Source organism: Sinocyclocheilus anshuiensis, unplaced genomic scaffold, assembly GCF_001515605.1.
Source record: "Sinocyclocheilus anshuiensis isolate Anshui unplaced genomic scaffold, SAMN03320099.WGS_v1.1 scaffold623, whole genome shotgun sequence".
NCBI lineage: Eukaryota > Metazoa > Chordata > Actinopteri > Cypriniformes > Cyprinidae > Sinocyclocheilus > Sinocyclocheilus anshuiensis.
Window position 1 is genome coordinate 953,963 of NW_015548226.1, and position 24,792 is coordinate 978,754.

Consider the following 24,792-nt stretch of genomic DNA (forward strand, 5'->3'; position numbering starts at 1 on the left):
TACTATACAATATATTTCATTATTTTGAATTAGATTATAAAAAATACTCTTTTGGCTTTTGGTTTCACATCAGATGGGTATTTGCTCATTTTAGGGCTGTTCACATAGGACTTGTTCTCACATTCAGAAACAGCTACTGTAGATGGAGTGCAGTGAAAGCTGACAGCATCATCAATTAAGTTTTCTTTTTTCTTGGCCAAATGAGTTTGCAGTGTGCAAAAGACCTAGAATAGTCCATACACCAAATTAAAGATGGTGTGGCTATTGAGATTACGACTAGCGTGCTTAGTTTTCCCAGATAAAATCCCCGCCTTGGTCATAAATTGTGTTACTGGCTCTGGGATGCTGGTCTCTAATTGGATCCTTGTAATTGGGCAAGTGGAGCTAAACAGCCGGATTCATGTTTGTTTATACCTCTCTCCCATATTAGTAACGTGCTGCGACTCCTCAAACAGGCTGAGGGGTCACTAGCATCTAGCCAAAGGCATAATTAGTCACTAATTCTTAGCATATGCCTCACTAGTAGCCTGGGCCAATTATTCATGATTAACTCAAGTCGCAGTGCGAGCGGCTGATTTATGCCTGCCCACACCGGCTTGCTATCTGAAAGATTCAGAGCAGAGAAGGAAATAAAAAAACAAAGCCTATAGTTTTTTTTGTTTTTTTTGAGGAGATGAAATAGGAGCCCTTGATGCAAGGGGCATTCAGCCTGCCAAGTGTCTGTCAAGGTCCTCAAGCACCCTGCAAAGTGTGAGAAAATTGGTAAAGAAGAATAAAGAAACACTTCCGGCCCAAGATTCATAGTGTTTGAAAGAAAACCGAGACCCTAATCTGAAAATAAGTGCTAGGAGAGAAGATGGAGAGGAAGAAGGGTGAATAAGAAAGACCCCTCGGATACGTTCCGTATTGAATTTTCTCGACTTTGATCCGCCTGATAGATATAGTTTAATTAAATGTAAATGGATGTCTCACCTTTGGCTTGTCAATAATAGTAGTTCTATTTTTAACATTGCGCTGGGGAAAAAACATGCACAAACTGTATTGAAAAGCGTTTGAAAAGATGTATGTCGAGGTCTTGAAAAGTATGGGGTTTTAATGATTAGCCAAATGCTTAAGGGTTAGAAACGACTACTTAAGACTCGGGCATCAATGTGTTATCAGACCTGGGCTGTAATAAAATCATGACTTCATTATTGTTATGAGAGCTTGTTCCACTTTTCATGATGAGGTTGTAGCTGTGTGCCGTTCTGAATCTCTATTTAACTGACACATTCCCGTAATAAATCAGTTGATCGAGTCGGTTAGAATGTTTAATTGTAACCTCACGTTAGTTATAACTTTTATATACACATATATAATTGTGATATTTTGATGTTTGTACATCTGCACATGGACATTTATCAGAATCACAGCATGTTGAATTAATTACTTTCGCAACCCATTTTACATCTGTAATGTGTCGCATTTCTGGAAGAAATGGGCAAGAAAAAAAAATGGGCAGAAACTGATTCTGTTAATCTGGAAGTGATTTCATTGTGTAAATTAGATGTTGCAAACAAGAATGGACCCGGTCTTAAATGCAAGTGTGCAGTTGACTACAGAATCGCTGTTAGAACCCACTTTTGAGGAGGCTTTTTGACTAGGACATTGAGCAAAGCACTCTTTTCTGAAAATATTTGCTATTATTGCAATAACCTTCATTAAATTTAACTTTAAACAGCTTTAAATGAATGCAAAGATTAGAATGCTTAAATGGTTATTTTATTTGGCAATTCTCATAAATTTTGATGAAAGATTATTATGAAATCAATTTTGTTCATTAACACAATGTGCACTGATGAATTGTTCTCAATGAGACTAAGAGCATGTATTAAGAAAGTAAATGGGGTCAATTTTGATGTCACCTTATCAGACATGACTGGTTCCTGCCATGTGCGTTTGGAAAACCATTAACATGGCCATTTCACAGGAAGCTTTCAGCTCTAGTGATCGGCAGAATGGTAGTTTGACGCCCCTCTGTGCTCTGGGACAAAGGTCTAGACTCCTTCGCATGCAGCAGAGCCCAAACGGCCAAGCATCATTTCCAGGCGATATCCCACATGTTCTGATAATCCGTGCTACTCTACAGGGAACGACACATTCCTGTAACCTTGACAGATTGTAGCTTTTGGACAAATGGAGCAGAACTGCACATAACATAAACAATTTCAGTCAAAATGTACTTTCTTAATACAAATTCCTGGTTTCTCATCAATGCTGGTTGACAGTAATAGCAAAATCATGCAGAGGGTGAACTTGACCTTCAACTTCCCTGACCAAAAAGCCAAAAAAGCTGGTTTAGGAGGGGAAAAAAATGTGTCATGTTATGAAATTAAAATAGGTTGTAACTGTGTCCAGTGTCATCTTTTCTGACAGTGGGTCATTACACAGCACGGGTCATCTGCAATTAATTGCATACATTTTGCATTTGTCTACTTTCAAATGAAGTTTCAGGACCAGCGTTGAAAGACAATTTTAGACCGTCATTATACAGATGGCGAATTCCTTCCGACAGTCATCCGTTTTCTCCGTCATTGGTAGAGGAGAATGGTAGCAAGAGAAAAACAACTGTATTTTGACCTGACACCAACTCCCAGATGAGAGCTGTCATTTCCTTTAAGGTCACGGAGAAATATGGGATGCAGGCAAGTAGTTATTTGAGTTAGGAGACCGAGAGCTCGCTTTTTGTCACCAGCGTCTCTCCAGACACTCCAGCCACGTGTTTCTTTCCGTGGCCGGCACCGCCCGGTCCGGGGCTGCCCGGGACCCGGGGGGAACAGGGGCTGTGACACTGACAAAGCTATCTAAGGCCAGCGCCATCCGTCATCCCCTCCAGTTTAGCATGAGCTATCGCACGGTCCAAAAGATGTCAGTGAACCTTATCGCCAAGGAAACCTCTCAATAACTTATTCATGATTCGCTAGGCAATCGTCTGGGCTGCTGTTTCACTTGGCAAAGTAGTCGACATTGACAAAACATTCAAGGAACGCTCGACTCGACCTGTATCCGAAGTGCTCCGGTTGGCGCCGGATACCCATCTGGTCGAAATTCTCAGCACGCTCCCCTTAGGAGGCTTTCATAGCAGGTGATGGGTTTAAGATTCCTGGCAGGGAAGCATTTTAAGAGCAATAGTGGCTGTCACCAGACAATTTCCCTTGTGGTGGGTCTGCATCTTAAAGCATTAAACCAAATGACTTCTTAGTCTGGTTCAGACAAGCTGTTTGAGCAATGGCACCGTTCGAATATTTACACTTTAATATAGCAGCTCGTCTCGGGGTCTGCGCTGACCGTGGGGACGTCCCGCAGATGCTTCGCTCTTTAATGTCCGTTCTCAATTAAAGGCTTTTGATTGAACAAGGCAGCGCACTGGATACTCGATTGCAATCACATATGCAAAATCTGTCAGAGATATGAAGTGCTTCCCTCACGCTGTGAATTATATTATATGCTCTTTGCATTTTATGAGTGCCATCCCCATAATGCATTGTGCTGTTATAAGTAAATATATCTGGAATGACCTTTCTCTACACGTCAGAGTTGGGACCACTGAGAATTCTTATTAGCTCACTCCTCGTGTTTTTTTTCTTCTCCCTTTTGCTCTTCGAAAGGTCCCGCCAGGGTGAAAGATGGAGAAAATAGATGAGTGCTGAAAGAGAGGAGACTTAGCCAGCTGTGTGCCCCAAACCCATTTAGTTGCGAGACTGTGATGGTTTTTCATCGAATTCCCCGACCTGCCTTGGAATTGTCACTTTCCCCTCTAGCTACACAGAATTTGACAGGATGTAGTGACTCCTTTTTTCCCCCTCCTGACATAAGTCGTGTGCGGTCCTTATATCCTCAGATAGGCTCGCTGTTCTTATTAAGCTTGAAGGCAATTTTGGTTTTGGCTTGCGAGTATCACTCCGTTTGTGTATGTCAGAGATGTACAAAATTCAGCTCCCTTTCAATTAATTTAAATTTATGAATTTAAAATGAATAGGCCAAACCCCACAGAAAATTGTATTGGAATTTGAATCAAAATGACAGGAAGTAGAATTAATGCATACTGGTAAATGGAAATTCTGCTCCATAGATTATTATTTTCATATATAAAATTTAAAAATGCATATTTCTATAGATGTTAAACATTTTAAACATTTGTCTGTCTGTCTATTGCAATGCCTATAAATCTTCAACATTTCTTGGCCTTTTAAGATGTTTTTGTTTTGTTTTGAACCATTTTTTTGTAGTTAAAAATGAATTTCCTACATTCAAATTTGAAGTGGAATTCTGCATTCTTTTTGCTTCATCAATTCCATTTCTAAAGTTGAAGCCAGTTGCATAAACTGCTAAAACTAGTCTTACAGGTACAAGGTTGTTCAACATTTTAAAGTCAGTTACATAAAACAGATTTGAATTCAAAAAGTAAGACTGATTCCCCCTTGGTTAGCTGCTAGTTGGGCAGACTAGTTGTTAAGACACTAGTTGTTATGCAGCTGGCCACTGGTGCACAAAATACAGTAGTCACTCTCAAAAATGTTAAGGTTGGTGTAATTATGCATCTTCAGGTCTTTAGCATTACTAGAGCTTCCAGGTTGGTTTGTTGCAGATGATTCTGAGCTAGTTTTCCAGTTCGGTTCTATACATACAAGATGGGTTTAATGTAGTTGTCGCTACTTGAAGTTTTCAGGAGTGAATTCGGTTCTAGAATGCATTTGTCACTTCCATAAATGGCTGAACTCTGTGTGTACAGAACAAGATGATGCATTTGTTCTGCAGGAGTGACAACTATATTTAGCTGCAGTGTGTATGTGACCTGTGTGTGTGTGTGCAATACTTCAGCGCTGTTTGCTCTACTTCAACTTCCAATTCCCACAGTCCCAGTTTCACTGTGTTCCTGAATCTGCTTTCTGACGCAACGCTCCTCCGTCTGTTACGGCTGGGCGTCCCATGGCGATTTCTCTTCCTCCCCGTGTCCCAATCCCAGCCCTTCCAGGAGCAACACAACACGTTGTTCCCTTCCATGCTGAGATCACAGCCCTCCCAGCCACAAACCCAACCGCTGCGTATTTCCCTTCCTACCTGTGAAGTGAATTCCCTCCAATGGCACATAAGGTAATAGAGGACATCCTTTCTTCCCCTTAGGCCTTCTCTCTGTTCAGTGTCATTGCCGTGAATGTCTTCCAAGAAGAAGGGAAAAGCTATGCTCAGTGCAGTTGAGCATGATACACACGTTGGATGCCTTCCAAATGCGGTGATTAGAGAGAGACAGGTATTTGTTTGACCAATATTTTTTTTTACAGATTTAAGACTTTTCAACCTAATTAGTTATCAGGTTTTTCAGTTTTTTGGGTTTCTCAAATAACACCCAACAACAGATAAGGAACATATATAATGCATTGTTTGGATAATTACTTAAAAAGCTTTTTGATAAATAATAGCCATTCATTATTAAGCACAAAATGTGTGGCTTAAAGTATGGAAGCCCGTTTCCGCCACTGAATAAAAAACAAAAAAGGTAATTGCGAGTTTTTATATCACAATTCTGACTTTTTTCTCAGAATTGCGAGTTCACATCTCACAATTCTGCCTTTTTTTCTCAGAATTGTGTGATATAAACTCACAATTGTAAGAAATAGTCAGAATTGTGAGATAAAAACTCGCAATTCTGATTTTTTTTTTTTTAGGTTGTACAGTATCTCTTCAGAATTGCGTGATATACAGTAAACTCACAATTGCGAGTTATAAAGTCAAATTCTGAGGGTAAAAAAATACTTATATGTTCTCAGAATTTCGAGTTTATCTCACAATTCGGAGTTAATAACTCACAATTTTCTCGCAATTCTGAGAAAAAAAGAATTGTGAGTTTTTATTTCACAATTCTGACTTTATTTCTCAGAATTGTGAGTTTATGTCTCTCAAATTCTGATTTTGTTTCTCAAAATTGCAAGTATATTTCATGCAATTCTGACTTCATTTCTCAGAATTGCGAGTTTATATCTTGCAATTCTGAGAAAAAAAATCAGAAGATGTAAACTCACAACTGCGAGAATAAAAAAGGCAGAACTGTGAGAAAGTTGCAATTAACTTTTTTAAATTTTTATACACAGTATAATAATAATAGCAATAATAGTGTTGTCAAAATATTTTATTATTGTTAATGCTCACAAATGTTGTAATAAGTATCATTAATGTAATAATAAAAATTCATAATGCATTGTTTTTATTGTAATCTAATGATTATTTAGTTGTTGAGGCAAAAAGCAGAAATAAAACTAATTACATTAGTTTTGCGTTTTAAACAACTGTTAAACAAGATCGATCTGTATTGGTCAAAACAGAAATATCTGTTGTTCTGTAGTTGAGGTGCTGGAAGGTGGAAATCTGCACAAGAAATTTTCACACTTTTTGACTCGCTCACCTCTTTGTAATGAATAGTATATGATCATTTGCATGGTCTTGTTGTTTTGCTACTTGATTAGGCTTTGGTGCATTCTCTCATCATCATGTCACATTAACACAGTGTTTAACTTAATTAGCCTAAGTGTGGGGAGGAGGGTGTTAAAAATTAGTCACCGGCGGGAAAAAAAATTATGTCCACATTTAGAGACAAGTAATTAAGAAAACACTGGGTTTCAAAAATAGGCTTGAATGAAGCGATTATGGAGCTAAACAAGTGCACCTAATTACATGCTCACAAGGTGTTCATGGCAACATAGTGTTGTTATGGAAACACAGAAGTCTGCTCTGTATCCAGGGATACAGGGATAAAAAACTGACCCCAGTCTTGTGCTGGAGGGCATTTCCTCATCAACACCGATACCTGTTGTGTGTGTGGGCATTTGTATTTACGTTATGGTATTTTTATAACCGTAAAGATATTTCTTCTAGGGTGGATCTCACGAAAAGTGTCAAGAACATATATCCGAGTAATATTTCACTATAACATTGAAGAAAAAAGGTTATTATTTGAGGACCATTCAAATTATTTTATATTGTGACATTATTTTCATGACAAGTAATTTACATTTTCCCATTATAACCTTATATTGATGCAAAAAATAAAGTGTGTCATGGTAGTATTTGTTCTACTGATTTTATACAAAAAAAAAGGTTATTTCAGGACCATTCATATTATTTTACATTGGAATGAATGAATGAATCAATCAATCAATCAATCAATACAGTAATGAGAATCTAATAAGAATCATCACTGAAAATTATCATTTCAATCTAAAAAAAATGGTGCAGATGCATTGCAGTAAAGCAAATTTGAAGTTTAAATGTGCTTAAATGTCAAGAAAATAACATCAGTGCAAAACAAAACAAAAAAAACTTAATGGTCTTAAAAATAGGCTTTAAAAGCAAACAGTTTCTTGTTATATAACACACTAATTTGAACTGAAATGAACTGGACATGTTTTCGAGAGATTCATCCACGAGGAACTGAGAGGAAGAGAAGCTGCGGCTCCAAAGTCTTATGTGTCTTATGTGTATCTACTCACTCAGATAAATGGATAAAATAGAGAAAAATAGATCAGAGCATAAATTGTTAACAGGGGTCTGTAAGGAACAGCAAAGCAGTCAAACTGGCCTACTAACAAGCTTTCCCTCACCATTAATTTGCTCTCTCATCTCATCTTCATCTCTACTCACCTCCATTATACATGAGTCCTCCTATGAAAAAGTCATAAACGGCAGGGGTGGTTTCTCCACGCACAATCTCGCACCACACTGCCTGCCTTGCAGATTAATTAGAGGCAGCTGTCGTCCATTTCCAATAATTAATCGCTGGAGTGGGGAAACTCCTATTCCAGGAGAGCTTGGCAAGCTTACGAGTATGTTAGTTCCAGTGTTGCTTTTATTTGATCTCACTCTTTATGGGAACAGACGTATCATTGCTGGATAGACCTCTAAAAATTAGTTTTTTGGGGAAACAACTTTGTAAAAATATTTCTTAACTGCGCTTTCTAATATTGTTGTTGTAACTGATAGCTATGGTGGCCCAGTAGTGCACAACACAACGAAATCTCCACAACACAATGGAAACAAGCTGCAACTCAACGAAATTAGCACAACACAACACAAACAAGCCGCTACTCAACAAAATTAGCACAACACAACAGACACTGGCCGGAACACAATGGAAACAAACCACAACACAACAAAATTAGCACAACGCAATGGAAACAAGCCAAAACACAATGAAATTAGCACAACACAATGGAAACAAGCCAAAACACAACAAAAATAAGTCGCAACACAACAAAATTAGCACAACACAATGGAAATAAGTCTCAATACAACGATATTAGCACAATACAAGGGAAACATGCCACAACACAATGGAAATAATTCGCAACGCAACAAAATTAGCACAATACAACAGAAACAAGCTGCAACACAACAAAATTAGCTCAACACAATGGAAATAAGTCTCAACACAATGAAATTACCACAATACAAGGGAAACGAGCCACAACACAACGAAAATAATTCGCAACGCAACAAAATTAGCACAATACAACGGAAGCAAGCCACTACACAATGGAAATAAGTCTCAACACAACGAAATTACCACAATACAAGGGAAACGAGCCACAACGAAAATAATTCGCAACGCAACAAAATTAGCACAATACAACGGAAGCAAGCCACTACACAATGGAAATAAGTCTCAACACAACGAAATTACCACAATACAAGGGAAACGAGCCACAACGAAAATAATTCGCAACGCAACAAAATTAGCACAATACAACGGAAGCAAGCTGCAACACAATGAAATTAGTTCAACACACTGGAAATACGTCTCAACACAATGAAATTAGCACAATACAAGGGAAACAAGCCCACAACACAACAGAAACAAGCTGCAAAACAACAAAATTAGCTCAACACAATGGAAATAAGTCTCAACACAATGAAATTAGCACAATACAAGGGAAATGAGCCACAATACAATGTAAACAGGCTGCAACACAACAAAATTAGTACAACACAATGGAAACAAGCTGCAACATAACGAAATTAGTATTACACAGTGGAAACAAGCCAACACAACGAAATTAGCACAGCACAATGAAATTATAGATCCTATGCAACGTGTTGTGGTGATTTCATTGTGTTCTGGAGACTTCGTTGTGTTTTGCACTACTAGGCCACCATAGATAGCTAATTTGCAAAGTAACAAAACAGCAAATGTTCCTGATGTTCAAAGTTTAAATATTGGTTGGATATTTTTTCTAAAGAAACAAAGTACTCATAACAGCTTTTTTTATTAGGTTACAACAAAGCACAGCTGCTTGACACCTCATTTTATTAGAGGTGAACTTTCTAAGCATACGCCCTACACCACTTTGCTGACCAAAGCTTGCACTCTCTTGGTCTAATTTCACAGGCGTTTCTCGAAATATCAGTGGAGTGCAATCTCAGCACCTCCAGCAGCATCCATTTCTTGCTCACGGATAGGTGGGTGTGCTGTGAGCCTGGGGAGAACACAGTTCTTCAGAGAGGTGCATTCTGCCCAGTTTTCATTAAACCAGGCACCCATGAAGGGAATTTATGAATGACAATTAAAGACATGCTTCAGCATGTTTTAATGATAGTTTCCTAGCCAAAACTGGCAGTAGATACAAAGGTTGCACTTTTAAGTGGCCCAATGGATTAGGGCTGATGGATACAGTTTTAGTTTGCACTTTTGAAACCTGTTTCAATGATATGCAGTGTTTTTATTAGGATTATTTTTGTAGGCCAGTTATGAGGAGAATTTCAGGTTAATTATATAAAATAAGAGAAAATATAAAGGTTTTCCATTTTTACCAATCATTTGCAGGAGATGCAAAAATTAATTTTGCATATTTGTCCACTTTACTGTATTGTCACTGTAGTACAACTATAGTTCTATCATGACAACTCTCGGAGGGTTTAGCATGGTAATGCACATGGCAATGTTTGGACTTGGTGGAATAGATCTGCTACGCTGCTGCGGCAGAGCAAGTACCAAGACTTGCTACTGCCAATACATATACAACATGCTGCTGTGAGCATGTAAGAAATACTGCTGCTGCAAATATTTCTAAAATAACCCCTATATATAGCATACATGAATCACCCTGTAGCAGATCTATACATGTGGAGCTGGGGAAGGTGGAGGATTTCTGAAGCAAGCTGCAAACTGCTACAACAAGCACTAGTCAAGTATTTGAATTTTGAATAGCAAACTCATTGTGTGCTGATACAAAAAGAACCAATCAGCTGCGCCACGTGATAATGATGTAATATTGTCAGATTGATTTAGACCTATCAGACTGTGCCATCTAGAATTTCATGACAGAACTTTGGATTTCATAAGTATCACAAAGTGAGTGTTGCACCATTTCTTAGGCAGCAATTACTGTACATGTTGTCTTCAGCCGGCAAGTGACAATCTCCAGCGGCCTTGATTCTGTGAGGAAACTGCTTAATTCATTAGCCCCTAGATTGTGAGATGAGAAGAGGGGGATTTTAATTGCTCCCGCAGATATAAACATTTAAGAGCGCATCACGGACATGGCTGTGTGGGTGTCAGGACTATTAAAAGATGTGCTTACTGTGTTTATTCCGGCCAGACTTGAATAGGACTGGGGTTAGGGGGTACTGGGCTTAATAACGTCCTGCTGTGAATGAATTCAAGTCAACATCCTCATTTTTACAGAAATTCTTCTAGATATATTGTTCTGTGTGCCAAATTAATAAATGTATTGCATAATTAAGCACTTTGCAGCCTGAATGTATTTGTGTGTGTGTGTGTGTGTGTGTGTGTGTGTGTGTGTATGTGTGTGTGTGCATGAAAACTAAATGTGGCAACACCAGCTTTAGTTCAATCCTCCACTGGGTTACTCAGTAAAGCCAATAGTTTCATTGTCTCTGCTTTTCCTGTCTTTCTAGCTTTCACACATGAAGCGGCGGTGGCCGGTTTTGGTTTAGTGTCATTAGAATGGTAAAGCGTGGCGTCCCGCTGGCAGCAGTAAAGCGGTAGGCATGAGAAATGAACGGCTCAGTCTCGTCTGGGTGCCTGTTTGAATTTTGTTTATTATGCATTTATGCTGTGCACTCCTACGCGGCCGGATCACACCGAAAACACACACCCACTCAGAGCAGCTTGCGACAAGGACTTCTAGTATTTTCTGATGACAAATATTCGCCTCGTGGCTCTTTTTTACATAATAAACATTCATTGCGCAAATGGGTGTGGAAATGAGGAAATTTGCTTGCTTTATTTGTTGACAGTGTTTAAACATTTAGTACGACTTTTCTCATTAATAAGCAAGCGATTGCTCTATAACCTTTATTAGCTCTGTATTTCATTCAGGCTCATTTGACGTGTTAAGTTGAAGTGCTCATGTGGGTGAGGCAAGTACTTTTCTGATCCTGTTATATCTACCATTTTCTGTCTTTTTTTTTATGGTCCCACTTATAATAAAAGAAAAGGGTTCCAAGTGTTTTTTTAGCGCATTGCTATGAGGTTGAAGGGTTCTGGTCATTGCTATGGTGTTGCTAGGAATAGAATTAGCAATGCGACACGACACTCATTGATATGAGGTACCGTATTATCATCATTTGTAGCACTAATTATGAGCAATGGTAAATAGCCATGGTTGCCTTTGTACAGACTTCTAATAATAGTTCAGTTTTCCTTGGTTATTATGAGACATAGAGAGATAAACAGTTTGTATCTTTGATTATTCAGCTCATTTTGTCTTGTTCCTGTGAGTTCAGAGGTTTCGCTGTGACGCAAGGGACACGCACAAGCTTTTGGCTCCATCTCCAAAATCTCCTTCACTTAAAGCGCACGATAAAAAATCTCCACACTCTCTATCTCTCCCTCCCTCCATTCTTTAAATAACTTGAGTCAATGTGGAGCTAGAGGAATCACGATGCTCAGGGAATGTGAGGACACATCATGCAGACGTTCACACACAGCTTTGCTTCCATCGCTGTAATGCGGGTGTGTGTGTGTTCAGTCACTGCTGGCACATTTGGCACAAACAGCAGCTCAGAGTTGAGGGTTGATGGAAAGGTAAATGGAGCATTCAGTCCTGAAATGCTGCCAGGAAGAGATTGGCTGAACGGCTAACAAAAGCTGTGTTTCGAATGTTTTCTCACCACTGTCAAATAACAACTATGTACAGTGATCCCCTGAATATTTTGCATTAGTCTATGCATTAGACACTAGATATCAAAGCAAATGTCTGTATCTTAGGGCTACAGGATAATGGTTAAACTATTAAATCACGATTATTTTTCTCAAAAATCTCACAAAATCACAAGAGAAAAATGGGTAAGCTTAGTAGTAATAACTTTATTTATCCCCTTGGGGAAATTTTGTTTCAGTGTCTTGTTTCAATATGCGGTTCTCACAAACGACAATACAACATAAATTTCACAATAGAAACAATGCAATTTAACATCAATTTAATCAAAAAGTGCTAATTACTGAATGAGACCTGCTCATTTACATTAAAAAAAAAAAAAAAAAAAACTTTAGCTGTATATTTCATTGACTTACGTTAATATACCAAATTATTAAAAATCGTTTTTTTCATTGTTTTACATTGTCTTTATATTATCTATCTATCTATCTATCTATCTATCTATCTATCTATCTATCTATCTATCTATCTATCTATCTCTGTAAACCCATCACAGGGATACCAAGTAATTTACTTGCAGTACTTATAATTTTCCTGAACATACTCTTTTGTTCCACCGTAGCATTCCCGAACCAGCAAATAATACAAAATGTCAGTACACTTTCAATAAAAGAGTTATAAAACACCTTTAACAATGGAGGGCTTACACTAAATGACACCATCTTCCTAAGGAAATATAGTCTTTGCTGGCCCTTTTTGTTCACAGTGTCAGTCCATTTTTCCCACCTCAGTTTGTGATCTAAAACAACTCCATGGTATTTATACTCTTCTACCCTCTGAATCTGGTCCCCTTTAATAATGGTCGCACTCGTTGAGGACTCTTTCCTAAAATCAATACACATTTCTTTAGTTTTTGAAACATTTAACTTGAGATTTGATACATCACACCAAGAAACTAATTCAGTTAAAAAGGGTCCATGACTGTCCTCATCCCCTCTAAGGAGACTAACCAATGCAGTATCATCTGCAAATTTGATTAAATATCTCGCTGGGCAAGTACTCCTACAATGATTTGTGTACATAATAAACAGTAAGGGTGAGAGGACACAACCTTGTGGGGAACCAATATTCGTGATTTGTTTGTCAGACAATGAGGTACCCACACACACTCGTTGAACTCTGTTACTTAAAAAATCCTGCAACCACAAAATCACTCCTCCATCTAGAGAGAAATCTACAGATAATCTTTCGACCAGAACAGATGGCACAATATTATTAAAAGCAGAAGAAAAATAAGCAAAAATAATTTTCACATGATTTTTAGGACCCTCAAGATGTGAATAAACAATATGTAACAATGTTAAAATAGCATCATCTGCTCCCTTATTTGACTGATAAGCAAATTGAAAAGGATCCAGTAAATGCTGTTTTTTCCACTATGTACCTTTTAACAAGCCTTTCACAACATTTAAACACAACAGAGGTTAATGCAATTGGTCGATAATCACTAAGCTCTAATGGTTTGTTAATTTTAGGAACAGGTACTATAGTTGAAGTTTTCCTTATAATTGGCACTGCATGCTGGTCAAGTGATTTTTGAAGCAGCAAAGTAAAAACTGTAGATAATTGCTCAGCACATGATTTTAACACCTGACCGCTGATATTATCTGGCCCGGGGCTCTTATGTATATTACACTTCTGAAACATTTTTCTGACATCAACCTCTTTGATAAGAAATATATTTGCAGATGTCAGAATCATTGATTCATTTTTCTTTCTTTCTTCTCCATTTCCCTCAAAACGGGAGAAAAAAAGATTTAACGTATTTGCTAGTTTAAAATCTCCATCTTTTTCATCATTAATGGTCATATTTATGTTTTCCTTTCCTTTCCTCTTATGTGGAACACTTATCATCTTTCTAATTCCTTCCCAGGCCTGTTTAGAGTTTCCCTGTGACATTTTAGCTTAAATTTTTTGTTTATATAAGGCCTTATCTACCTTAATTTGCCTTTTAATTTCTTTTTGAATATCCCTTTTAGCTAAAATATCATGATTATAATAAGCTACCTTCTTCTTATTTAATAGTTGTTTTAATTTCTTTGATACCCATGGCTTGTTGTTGGGAAATATTTTATGTTTTTGTTGGTATAACTGACTCCACACAAAAATTGATATAATCTGAAACCAGAATTGTATGAGTATCCAGATCTAGACAGTCAAAAGTTTCCCACAAAGTACACTCAAAACAACCCTGAAGGCACATAATACTCTCTTCATTCCAAATCTTAACAGTCTTTACCTGAGGTTTCATTCCTTCCCAGGTCTGTTTAGCGTTTCCCTGTGACATTTTAGCTTCAATTTTTTGTTTATATATGGCCTTATCTACCTTAATTTGCCTTTTAATTTCTTTTTGAATATCTCTTTTAGCTAAAATATCATGATTATAATAAGCTACCTTCTTCTTATTTAATAGTTGTTTTAATTTCTTTGATACCCATGGCTTGTTGTTGGGAAATATTTTATATGTTTTTGTTGGTATAACTGATTCCACACAAAAATTGATATAATCTGAAACCACAATTGTATGAGTATCCAGATCTAGACAGTCAAAAGTTTCCCACAAAGTACACTCAAAACAACCCTGAAGGCACATAATACTCTCTTCATTCCAAATCTTAACAGTCTTTACCTGAGGTTTCTCCCTTTCAAGAAGTCTTTGATATTTAGGTTGAAGATTAACAATGTTATGATCAGATCCTCCCAGTGGTGGCAGCGTGGAGGCGGAAAAAGCATCTTTAACGTTGCCATAACACTTGTCCAGTATCTTATTTTTCCTAGTGCAAACGTCCACATACTGATAATAAGTCCTCAAACAGTTTTTTAAAGAACAGTTATTAAAATCTCCTAAAATAAATTTCGGCGCATCAGGAGACAAAGAATCCAGTCTTTGTGCAAGTTGATATAACACATCCGAGACTTAAGAAGTTTAAGAAGTTTCTCTCAAAACGGTGACATTTCTAATATACATTTCAATAATTCCAAATTATGTTCATGTTTTTCTATTAAAACAACAAGAAAGGCTTATTTGGCACAATAACTAAGTGCATTTATTCAGCAACCACAGTGGCAAACAAAGTAGTCAGGAGTCATGTTTGGATTTATTATAGTTCATTACTGAGTAGGCTTGCTTGCAGTTTTATTCACAGAAAATAGCACAAGCGGCATTATGAAGAAACACAGACTGGCTGATTATCGCAGAATATCACAATGGAGATCGCTAAACTCTAGTATACATGTTTGTTGGCTTTTTCAGATCATCTGTGTTGTTTTGCAGCCCAGAAAGAGCAGGTGCACATGGTTGCCAGTTTGGGAAGGGCAAGTTAAACACTGGGCAGAAAATGCATCCATTTTGGAGAAAAGTTCAGATTGGGAGATTTTAAACTCTTTGCATTTGGCAACCCCAAGCATGAAAGCTTGTGGAGGTTAGAAACCAATGCAAGATAGCAAAAATGAAAAATATGTTTTTTGGATAAATAATCAGAGGGATAATAACACAGACAATTATGCTTAATTAATCGAGAAACAAAAATCGTGATTAAAATATGATTAATCGCGCAGGCCTACTGTATCTGTTTATCAAACGTAACAAGCTTGAAAACTGTCTGTCTTTGTTTAAAACAGATGCTACATTTTTGTAGTGTGACTTAAGTGTCCAAATCTTTTGGAGGCCACAGTATCTGCTTAATTGTCTATCCATATATGTTAAGTGGTGCTTCAGATAGCATTTATTGAATACACTCTTAAAAATAAAGGTTCTAAAGTGGGTTTTCGGTTCCCCAAAGAACCATTTTTGGGAGGGTGAAAATATTTTAATAATCTAAAGAACCTTTTTCCACTATAAAGAACGTGTTGTCCAATGGAAAGCTGTTAAAGGTTCTTCATGGAACCAAAGATGCAAATAAAGAACCTTTATTTTAAGAGTGTGCATGCAGCTGATATATTTAGGACATTTTTGGCCTTTTTATAGTTTTGTAATTATGTACTTTGCAGTAGTTTAATGTCGTAAGTTTATCATCCATGTCGACTACAATTTGAAAAGATCAGACTTTGACAACATTTTGCATTTGCATTTTGCACGTAGTTACAGTCAGCCTGGTGAAGAACTAGTTAAAGCCTCACGGCCTGGCGGTGAAAGTGATGGAAACGAAAGTGACAGCAGAGTTTTGGGTGAAGTGAGAGGTTGATCTGGAGACTGGCCGGAGTCATCACACACTTGTCTTCTCCCTGCTTTTCTTCAGCAGAGATCTGAAAGTATAATTAACTGTGCTTATGGCTGTCTCTCCTCACTGTAGTCTTCGCACCCCACGAAGGACTGAGACTAGCCTGACATCCACATCAACTACCTGCCGAGCTTTTTATTGATATCGGAGGTAATAGAAATCAGTCACATTGTGATTAATGATTTTTGAAAGCTGTTCGTATAAGTGCAGAGTGATTTTTAGTCTACGACGACTGAAATTAGAACAGTCTGTTCGTTTGGTTGGCGGTATAAGAAGCAATACGTCTTGACGTGACATCAAGCATTATTAAAAACACAGACAAAGCCCATGTGTGATATTAGCCAGGTTGTAAACTCCCAAAGGTCCTGAAAACGAACGATAAGCTTTGGAGAGTCGCTTTGTCCATCTAAAGGTCATACGTCAAGATATCCATCCAATTCACCTTTTTTCACATTGTGTCACTTAATTTGTCTGTCCAGGGAAAGTGCGGGAGATCTCCCCCTCCTCCTGACCCCGCGGTCAACTGTAATCTGCTAAGAGTTATGTGGGAGGTGGCGTTTGCCAGGCCCAGACATCCAGATGAATAAGGCAGGGACATGATAAAGCTTTCTGAAAACTCCAGCAGAGTATGGCGTAGGAGAGAGATTCTCACCAGCTGTGTCCCCAGAGAGCTATTTTTTGCTATTAATGTGTCCGCTGCTCTCGCTTTAGCCTTTAGCTGTACAGCAGAGCAACGTGGGTAACTGGGTTAGCGGCCTCCCATTACTGAACTTTAGGAGGAGGGAGAAGAAAGGCAATGGGGTGTTAAGGAATGGGAACACTTTCTCCCGTTAACCTTATCACGCCATTCAATCCCAGCATCCTCAGGGAGCTCGGCCTGATACGGGAAAGGACTGGCGCGAAGGACGGAGTGACAAAGGCTGTAGAAGTGAAGGACTGAAATGCAAATGTGGATTGGAAAATTAGCTGTGGTGTATCAGTCTTTTATTGTCAGGATCTAACTTGTGTCATCCAAATGAGTGCGAGCGCACTAACCCTTTATCAGCTTCACCTTAATGGCACCTTTACCACAAATAAAGGTGCCAGAAAGAAACAATAAGAGATTTTCACCTCAATGCCACTGAAGAGTCATGTTTGCTTCCCAAAAGATTATTTAATTTAAAGTTTCTTGAAATATTTTATCTTTATCTTTTTAAAGAACTTTTTTTTCCGACTATAAGGAAGTTTTTGTGCAATGGGAAATGTCCACATGTCAAGGTCCTTTAGGGGTTATTCTCAGAATATTGTGAAAAATACCTTTTTGTCCTTGAAAAATATTCTCTCAAAAAGCATAGTTTGTTAGATAAATTGAAATAGTTTGGCTCTACTGCTTTGCGCACATATATAAAAATAAATAAATAAATAAAAAATTGAGATATACAGCTGTTTATGCTTATTTTTTTCTTAGTTTGTTTTTCCAGCTACAGCATTAGTGAAAGTGTGCAAAAAAAAAGTGGGAAAAAAAAGAGTAATTGAAATAATTATATAGGAAATCCTTAGATTTGTGCACATGGTGGTTTTCTCACCACGTTGAAATAGTTTTTCTATTACATAAAACTATTATTATTATCATTATTATTCTGTATGGTTTGTAAAAACCACTGGTGCAAAAAGTATTGTTTTTGTGAATGACTTTCATTTAAAAATTAGTCTGATTAGTGATATGCATCTTGAGATTATTATATTACTGACGCCATCTTGGAAATGTAATTTATATGAATTATTTATAATTGCATTTTAATTATATATCCAAATACATTTTTAATAAAAAAAAAATGCAAAAGAAAACAACTTATTTCATACTTTAATACTTTTTCACCATTAGCTTTCATGTGAGAAAACTGGTTAATTTTTTTTTGTGTGTGCTATTTTCATCTTCCGGGTTTAAAATCTACATCGTGTTGACGTCACAATTTGTGATGTGGCAAAGGACGATAGTACATCGATGTCGCATCGATGTCTATTAAATTATTCATGAGACTGCGTGTTCTTATCCTATGAGAAGGAGTGTGTTTGTTTTTGCTTTGTAATAAGAGTTTGCCACAAACGCGATTCATTCACTTAGTGAGTGTAACCGTTTTTACAGCTCCTTGACACAACCCGTCAAAAGGCTTATATAAACGCCGCAGAATAAGCCCTAAAAATTTATCAGAGGTGCAACAGTGCATTCATATATATGTTTTCGATGCAGAGTGCAAATGGCTGTTTTTATTTGTGTTTTTAACTTGGGAGCGAAATGAAACTGTCTGAACCCGAAGCTGTGTGTGTTGTCTATCTCCCCTCTTCCCCCTCCACTCCGCAGCGCACCACGCCCACTTTTTTAGCGTTTTTTAAAACTGTGGTGAGAACTAACCCGTGCTGAAACAGTGGTGTCATGACCCTTTAAGAACCTTTATATGAACCAATATGTTCACTTTTTTCTGCTAAACTGTTTAGACACCTTTCCTTTTTGAAACCAAAAAAAGCCTCACTCAAAGTCTAATAATTTACAGAACGTGAGGCCTGTGAAAACATTTCTTCCTGGGAGGCCGAATGCTGATTCAACATGTAGTTTTGTTTTGTCCTCATTTCACCAAGTAGGATATTTTTACCACACGTACATGCCTAAGAACAGATCGAAATGTACGACCTTTTGACAATATCAGTAGGTTGGTTGCTTTGAATATAGGAGCTGGAGAGCTTCTCTGGTGAAGGAGCGCATGAGCGTCTCTGTGTGTGGGACTGGATGATTCAGCACCAGCCGAAGAGAGCTTCCAAGTGATTATTGGAACAAAAGGAGACACAATGGGGTGTTGAGGAGTAGGAGGTTGTCCCGGAAAAGGAGGAAAACTTTTATGTAACTGTGTCGTGACATTGTTCCGAGGAGGACGCTGTGGGTTTTTGTTCATGGAACGCACTTTGCCATCAATGTGTCATGCTGTGTGTCACAATATAATTTGGAGTGGTGGTTCTGAGGAGGAACCGGGTAATTTGCGGTGTGCGCTTGCTCTGGAGGAAATCTCAGGCCGGTTAATAAGACAGATATTTTGGATGTAAGTACAGACAGAGATGTGAATACTGTCAGTTTACAGCCAGACTTGTTGTTATACGCATCCAAAAGGAAAATCTTAATTGGCCAAGGTCAACAGGTCAAAAATTCCTCACTTCTCCCATTGAAAAGCCAGATGAGTCATATAGGAAGCCAAACTTGGCAGAGAGCTTCTCCTGCCATGCAGATCCTTACAGTATGTGCTGCCACTTACACCTTACGACCCGAAATAGGGACTTTGAGCCAACAAACTTTGTTGGTTTTGTGTTTGTTGAAGCTCTTTGACTGTAGTCGAGCTCCAGGGAAGCCTCACAATCCCTGTGAGATGTTATTGGGAACACCGAGTGAAGCGACAGCAAGGAGAAAAGCGACAGAGAGAAAAAACAGGACCTGCTTACGTGAGCGTGCAGGTAAAGCGTTGAAAGACCAAAAGAGGGATCATCTCATTCCAGCTCTATTCAGTAGTTCAGAGTCTCGTCTGTTTGAGTAAACAGTTTAGTTTGCATCTAGAATGTGCAATTTAAGAGGGTAAATATCCCGCTAAGCCCTCACGAACAGCAGCAAACCCAGAGGTTAGTTTGTGTTTGCTGAACCTGTTCGGAGAAATATCGAGGAGGATGTCCCGTCCCATTCCGGTGCTGCCGCTTGACAGTTACTCCTGAAAATTTTTGTATTTCCCACATAATGATGAGTCAGCATGGATCGCGGCCCTCTGTGTCTAATAAGTATTCTCATTCGTCGCTTTCTGACAAATATCTGCACAATCATTTTGACACGTTTCGCATAAAAATGCCAAGCCTTCCCACAGAGCATTGTAGAGCGAGAAACAAAGTTTATGAAAAGCAACAATAGGCTGACTTTATGTTTGTGAATCTTTCTGCACAGGACACTGCGTGTTGTTTGTTCGTTTTCTTTTATTTCTTTGTCTGACATGCCCTTGACTGCGTCACACACTCTTTCGTCTTCCATCTTTCCACCGTTGCTGGATCTTTGGGTCTGCGGAGGTGGAGAATACAGTCAACCATCCATGTTATTCATTCGTCATTCATTTCCATTAGAATATGTGTTTTCCAATCTGGCACGTAGCACTTTTTATTCATCCTTATTTACTTTATTTCATTGCGGATTAGTACGTTGGCACGTTGAATTGTGACACACTGTAATCAAAATTCAAAATTAGAAGCTAAGTAATAAATGACTGCTTTATCTAATTTATTTCCATTTATTTATTCATATTTTGTTTATTTATCCATTACTGCTTTAATTACTATTTATTCCTGATCTTCAAGCTGAATTGTTTACTGACTGAATGAAATTGGATTTTAAGTAATTACAAAAGAGGTAATTATAAAGATGTCATTGTCCACCAAGAATTCCCGGCAGTAAAGCCTTTAGCTGCTGACGTGGGATCGGTTTGAGGTTTTATCAGCTCTCCCATCCCTCACAATTCCCTTTTAACCTTCCATCTATTGGCCTGACCTTGGCTAGCACTTTCCTGTCATTTGCTTAAGGATGGAAGCACAGGAGTAACTAATGTTCTTCACCCTCTTTCCCCTTCTTTATCTGTCATTTTCTATTTATAATAATATGCTTCTCCCTTGTTGTCTTTCATAAAACGATGAACGGTTAAGGGATTGCGATCACAAAATGTTCTTCGATCACAGATTTGTTCCTCAGCAGCATGAAAAAGGTTCAGTTCCAGCGAGAGGACGCACGTGTCGCGGGACTCACATTCCGTATGGATTTATTTTATTACGCGATAGTGTTTACCAATAAATCTTTTTGAATTTCAGTGATGACCATCGAATCATCAGCTTCTGCTCATTAGTATGCCGGAAACATCTATAAAATCTCCATAAAGCCTGGCATTGCTGAGGAAGTAAAAAGTTTATTTTCAACTTAGAGGGTAATGATTTGGTCCTTTTTCTCTCGGTGACTGCTCCGTTGCCTTTTCCTGAAACTGGATCAAACGAGACAGTTGTGTATTTATTTTCCGCTCTTTTTTCCCCCTCCCTCCTCTCCCAAGATAGAATTTCGATTAGCTTCATGGCGTATTTTCAAATTAGTGATATTCTAAATTAGCATCAATTGCTTCCCGGCCCATTTGGTATTACTCCTGACCTGCACTCAACCCAATATCCCAGCACTTCATGAAAAAAACATGACTTTTCTTTGGGATTTTCATAAATCAACAAACAAGCAGCATTAAGCCTCTGTTTTCTCATTTCAGCACACAATAATAACTTATCAAAACAATTTGTCTTGCAAGAAAATGCCACATCCAGTGTTTATCGTCATTTGGAAATGGCAATTATGTATACAAATAATGCCACGGTCTAAATTTGAATATTTGCGTATTTGTGAATATGCTTAATATTGCTGATTAAGACGCGGTTAGGCTCTCTGCCATTGTTTGATCTCGGCGGAGGCTCTTAATGGCGTTATTAATGATGAGCAGAGTCGTGCAATGACATATTCAATCAACGCTGATGGTGACGATGAAATCTCTGAACGTAAAAGTGATGCCTAATTTTTTAATGAGCCGAAAATAGACACTATGTAGAATCTGCAAATTGCAAGCTTCTGGATTTAGGGTTATTTTCATCTTTTTTTATTATTATTATTATTTATTGCACACTGTGTTTTCTAGAGAAATTGTTGGTTTCCTGATTGTACGGTTTTGTTAAAGATTTAGAGAGCAAAATAAAATAACTGTTTACTCTAGCATAAATTAATCGCAAATTATCTAGTCTTTTCCTTTCCCTAATGCAGTTTTTATGGCTTTTTCAATCTCTCTCTCTCTAGTTTACACCAGTATGTAGGTAGAAGTGCCGCCCATGGCAAGGGTAAAGCTTCGGCCGACCCTGTGGAGCGCAGCCCTTATAGCACATCACTAACAATCATTAGCTTTTATTTGCTGTTTGCTTTTGCCTAATAAGCCCAGTAATACTATACTATACATCTTTCTTTATTTCTCTCTCCGGCCTGGTGATGCAGAGAGCGAGTGAGGGATGAGCAGCGAGGGAGAGACGAAGAAAGTATAATTCAGAGATGGAGCCGTTGTAAGAATATCCCTTATTTAGACATGCCCTGCAGAGCACCAGCACAATTAAAATGATTCATACTCGCCATAACTCGATAAATATTACACACAGCTTAATCAAAAATGCATATCTGTTTCACCTTGTGCCGTATCCTGAATGTATGCCGTCAGACAGATAGGAGGAGAGAGTGTGGGAGCATGTTAAAATATTCACTGCCGTGGTTAAGAGATTAAAATGCCCTCATTAGGAAAGCTGAACTTTGTAGAGGTCACTGTGTTCCACACCACCTGGAACCTTATTTTAGCCCAAAGGACTGATTAACATTGTGCCGGGAACGCCACTGAAGTTATAGACCCCGTTACGGGCCTGTTTGCATTTGTTTTCACCCTCCCGCTTTTAAAACAGGGCCAATCAGGCTAAAAGGATAGAAGAGCAAAACTAATAAGCCAATTAAAGCAGAGGACGGTGAAGCTTAGCATGCAGCTTTGTTAATGGAGCTTATGTGTGTTCCTATGTCCAGTGTATGTGTTGTCTATGGATTTTAGAGCTTTAATAACTGAAAATTCGCCTCCTCTGGAGATTCTGTTAATTAGAATGCTTTAGAGAAGTTATGCATTTTCCTGCATGGAGCCGCAGTGAAAGAACATTTTCACTTGTGTTTGTTATTTTATGACACTCCCTACTTGAAGAACTACATTTGGACACCGATTGCTCAGCACATGCATGTTTTAGTACCATGATCAATGTTGTGTCCACACTGATAGATTCAGTTTGCATTAATCACTTAATTAGATCATATATGGATGCACTAAATCAGAGAGGGACTAGTATACAACAGTCTGCTCTTACTAAACCTGATTTACTTAATGGATGCCATTTGAGATGAGTCATAAGCAGAGATGCACAGTAATTTATGGACAACGATGCCACCTGTATGAGATGAAGCCGTGCACTCGCCTTAGCATCAATAACACCGGAATAAAGTGATAAATCCTTCCATGTTAATCTGCAGTTTTGTCCTAACCAGGAATCACATGTGCATTTACATGCATTTATTCTTTTGACAGTTGTAGTGCATTATAATGCATTCATTTTTGGGGGGTTTTGGTCTGTATTTTGGTGTGCAGTTATAAAAAGATACAGTCTGTGTTTAACACACCACTCTTAACAGGTTTTATTATCTAATGTAGGAAGTTATTGATGCATTTCTAGTTTAATACTGTATTACTGGTGAAACTCGCTCTGTCCATGTGAATATGATGGCACATATTTTCAACTGGACAAACTGGAATTGCACACTTTTTCAAGCTTAAAGTCTGATTTCTGGTGCTATTGGCTAAAACAGCCAATATGTTCATAATAGGCATGCTTATAAGCAACTAGTTAATAGTGAGAATTGGTCTCTATACTGAAGTGTTACTGTTAAATCTCTTCACTGTTACTTTCATAGCTTAAAATGTTTTGCAACTTTATATCTCACAGTTGTGATTTTGTCTTACAACATGACTGTACATTTAAACTTAATCCAGTAATTTTTTTTTTCTTTCTTTTTTTTGAGCTGAAAATGGGCTTCTTTAGCTTTCAAAGAGGACAGGTAAATTACTTAGTGCTTAAAACTTGTCACGTTTTGTTTGGTTAAAGCCATGAGGACGTTGTGCTTGGAAGAACTGCTGATTGTTGCTGAGATTGCAATGGATGCCAATTCATGCCTCTGATAAACTATTCAGGAAGCATCTCCTCATCTATTTCCCATTTTCAGAGAGAGGGAGAGGGCAGATGGATCGAGAGAAAGAGAACCAATCTATCCGTGGTGCACCTGTGTTTTGGGGTTTGAAAAGCAGCTTTCCCAGCTTTTTTGCGTGAAGGCGTGGCAGCCAATCAGAGCTAATGACCAGGTTGCTTTGCTCATCAGCGATCGCCGGGTGGATGGACCATCTCAGTGCCTGCATTTGGTTTAGCCACGCAGCTCATGTGCTACCAGCTGGAGTACCACACAAACTGCCTGATTAAAAGTAGCCCTCTCAAGGCCCCTGAGTTCTCATCCTGAATGCCAAACTACAGGACTCCGGGACCGAAATGATAATGTGTTGAAGCAGCTTTGCCAAATATAGAATGAAGCTGATGGAGCATGAGCATATAATTGTTTAAATCGCTGTGCACAAATAAATATAATTGTTTAAATTGGTTCTTGATACATATGGCAGTCCTTCTCTGCAGTCTCTATAAAATGTTTTTTTTTTTTTAATTGT

At 38.2% G+C, this 24,792-nt stretch overlaps 1 protein-coding gene across 1 annotated transcript in view; it reads left to right on the top strand.

The window, feature by feature from the left end:
• LOC107654393 (calmodulin-binding transcription activator 1-like) overlaps nt 1-24,792 on the top strand; it is a 340,679-nt gene that overhangs the window by 57,929 nt on the left and 257,958 nt on the right. The window lies entirely within an intron of this gene.